Genomic DNA, 3,594 nt, shown 5'->3' on the forward strand with positions numbered 1-3,594 from the left:
CATCTGTGGATGGATGGTTAGGTTGTTTCCATGTCTTGGCTATTGTAAATAGTGCTGCTATGAATGCTGGGGTGCATATATCTTTTTGAATTAGAGTTCTCTCCGGATATATACCCAGGAATGGGACATCCTTTCACTTTTAGATTTTTGGGTTCTTAAAGCCAAAGTCAGTCTCTTACAGGCAGAAATAGATGAGTCTTGGTTTGTTTGTTTTTTTTAAAGCCATTCAGCTACTCTGTATCTTTTGGTGAGATAATTTAGTTCATTAACATTTCACATAATTATTAATAAATATGGACTTACTGACAACAATTTTGTTAATTGTTTTTTGGCTGTTTTGTAATTTCTCTGTTCTCTTCTTGTTATCTTCATGATTTGAAGATTTTTCTGAGTGGTATGCTTAGATTCCTTTATCTTTTGTGTGTCTTCTGTAGGGTTTTGTTTTGTGGTTACCATGAGGCTTACAGAAGACATCTAAGAGTTATAACAATCTATTTTAAACTGATAACAAGTTTAAATGCATTCTAAAACTAGACATTTTTACTCTTCTCTCCCACAACATTTTATGTTTTTGATGTCACATTTGCATCTTTTTACCTTGAGTTACCATTAACAAACGTTTATAGTTATATTTTTCCTGTTTGGCCTTTTCACCTTCATATTACCTTTGTAAGTGATTAACCCAGCGCCACTGCAGCATTAGATTATTCCAAATTTAATTGTATATTTACCTTTATCAGGAAGATTTATACTTTCATATGTTCCCTCTTACTGACTAGTGGCCTTTTGTTTCAGCTTAAATTAAGTCTTTTTAACATTTCTTGTAGGGTCAGTATATTGGTGCTGAACTCCTTCAGTTTTTGTTTGTCTGGAAAACTCTCCTTCAATTCTGAAAAGGGCAACTTCAGTGCGACTGCTTTTTATATGATTTGGTTTCCTGCAACTTTACTGAATTTGTTTCTTAGCTCCAACAGCTTCTTCTGGTGGAGTCATTAGGGGTTTTAATATGTAATATGTTCTTCGATTCTGAAGGACAACCTTGCTGGACAGATGATTCTCGGCTGGTAGATTTTTTTTTTCTTCTTTCAGGAGTTTGAATACACATCCCAGCCCCCCCTGGCCTGCACAGTTTCTGCTCAGAAAGCCAGCTGATAGTTTTGTGGGGGTTCCCTTATATGTAAGACATTGTTTTCTCTTGCTGCTTCTAAGATTCTCTCCTTACCTTTACCTTCTGACAGTTAAGTTATAACGTGCCTCAGCGTGAGTCTCTTTGTGCTCATCCTTTTTGAAAACCCGGGCTTCCGGGATCTGGATGTCTGTTTTAACTTGTCAGGGTCCCAGAGGGGAGAATCACAGTCAGCACCGACACGCAGGCTGGTTGCAAGCTGGACCCTGAGGCAGCAGCTGGGAATGTCTGTAGAGAGGGAGAAAAGGGAGGTGGGCATTTTCGCCTGTTCCCTCTGCACTGGGTCCAGGAGTTTAGCTGTGTGGCAGGGGCCAGAGGTGTGCTCCTGAGCCTGTTAAGAACTTTGTTTGCTACAGGAATGCAAATCCTGTTTGCTATCAGAACCAAGCGATTTGGGTGCCTGTCCCTTGGGTGGCAGCCGTAAAAGCTGGGGCTCAGACATGTGTGCAAGGGAGGTAGCTTCCAGGGAGATAACTAGCACGCTGGAGCAGGCCGGGGGAGAGGGAAGGAGACGTGTCTGCTGGCCTCCCTGGTCTTCAGGGAGGATCACAGGCAGCCTCTAGGTGCGTGATATGTCAGGAGGCTGACCCTCAGCAAGAAGATTTTGAAGTGTGCAAATCAAATCTTTCCATGGAAAGACTGGGAGATGGACATTCGTGTCTGCTCCTTCTGTGCTGACCCCTGGGGGAACAGCCAGTTTAAAATGGCTTCTGTCTTCTATAATCCTGTGGGACTTCTGAATGGATGCTATGGTGGCTATCAGAACCAGGTGACCTGGGGACTCATCCCCTACCCTCAGCCACAAAGGTTCCTTTCAGGGAGATGCTGGCAACCTGGAGCAGGCTAGAGGGAGAGTCGGGGTGGTGTCTTCTGGCTTCCCTGGTCTTTGGGGAGGAGCGCAGTCAGCCCCCAGGTGTGTGCCCAGTTAGAAGCCTGACCCTCAGGCAACAGCTTTGAAAGTACCCAGATAGACGCCATTCAGGGAAGGACGGGGAGGTGGGTGGTTTTCACTTGTTCCCTCTGCACTGACCCTAGAAGTGAATCCTTGTGCCCATCAATAACTGCTTCTTTGTCTGCTCTTGTCTTGTGCATCTGGTCGACTCCACCTCTACTGGCTTTCAAAGCTAGGTGTGTGGAGGTCCACCCCTCGGGTGGGAGTCTTAAAATCTGGGGCTGTAGATGTAGGGTCCAAACCCTTCACCCCTCAAGGAGAAGTTGGCCTTTGGAGACTCCCTCCCAACTGTCTGGCTCTGTGCCATGGCCGGGGTCTATGGCAAGAGCCTGTCTCACTCAGCCTTTCCTACTCATTTCAATGTACTTCTCTTGGTCCCCCACTGAGTGCTCAGCCAGTGTCTGTCTCCCATGGGGACTTGCTCTGTGGGTAGCTGTTCATTAGGTGTGTCCATCGGAGGAGGGGAGTCCAGGAGCCTTCTTTAAAGATGGCCTCAAAACTTTTTAAACTATGTTTTGTTTTTTTTTTCCTGGGATGGGTAAATCTGAGCATGGCTGGAGGATAAGGGCAGAATACCCCAACGAAGAGAAGGCACTGAGTCCAAACTCATTCTGCTCCCTGTACAACAGGCCAATAAATTAAAAACAAACAAACAAAAAACCAGGGGAGGGGGTGTGGTTCATTCTTGCAAATTTCTTGCTGAAAGAATTCTTTGTTCTTCCAGCGGTCCACATGGGCCAGGCCAGGGTGTTCCTGTAAACCTCCAACAAAACAAAGGTTATTCTCTATTTTGCAACTTGCCATCTCTACCTAAGGGCAGAAGAGCTAACGTCCTTAAAGGTCAGAGCCGAGGATAGGCTCTCCTGTCTATTTCAGGCTGAAGGCAACACTTTCACAAAAGGTGCAGAGCTGGCAAGACTAAGCCTAGAAAGCAGGGCACAGGGTTAAATGAAAGGGACAGATCCACTATGCAGTCAGATTTGTTCTCTATTACAACAGAAGAGGGAACACCCATGGAGCCAGGGACTGAGGGAAGCAGTATGAACTCGAGAACAGGGAAAGGGTTTGACACGGGGTGTGGGCCAGAGGGGTGTGCCTTCCTCTGAGCTGGGAGGGAGGTGAGAAGGGGGCAAGGATGTCACAGCCATCGAGCCACTAGCCACTGCAGCCACCCCCAACTGTGCACCCTGAGAATGAGCCCAGGCTCTTGCATCTTCCCATCTGCAGAAAAGCACTCAATTCATTAACTTGAGATGTCTGTGTTTTCCATAATTAAGAGTAATCTTCTGATGTTCTGGCTACTTGCTTTTTTCTTTGTTTTCTTTTTTTTTTTTTTTTTTTTTTTTTTTGCAAAACCTCCCATATATCCTGGCTCTTCCCTTAACCGCTTCAGAACAGTTCCTTGGAGCTGAGAGGCTGCCTCCTGGGCTTACAGTCCTCAGTTTATTTGCCGAAA

The sequence above is a fragment of the Camelus ferus genome, chromosome 35, assembly GCF_009834535.1.
Source record: "Camelus ferus isolate YT-003-E chromosome 35, BCGSAC_Cfer_1.0, whole genome shotgun sequence".
In the NCBI taxonomy this organism is placed as follows: domain Eukaryota; kingdom Metazoa; phylum Chordata; class Mammalia; order Artiodactyla; family Camelidae; genus Camelus; species Camelus ferus.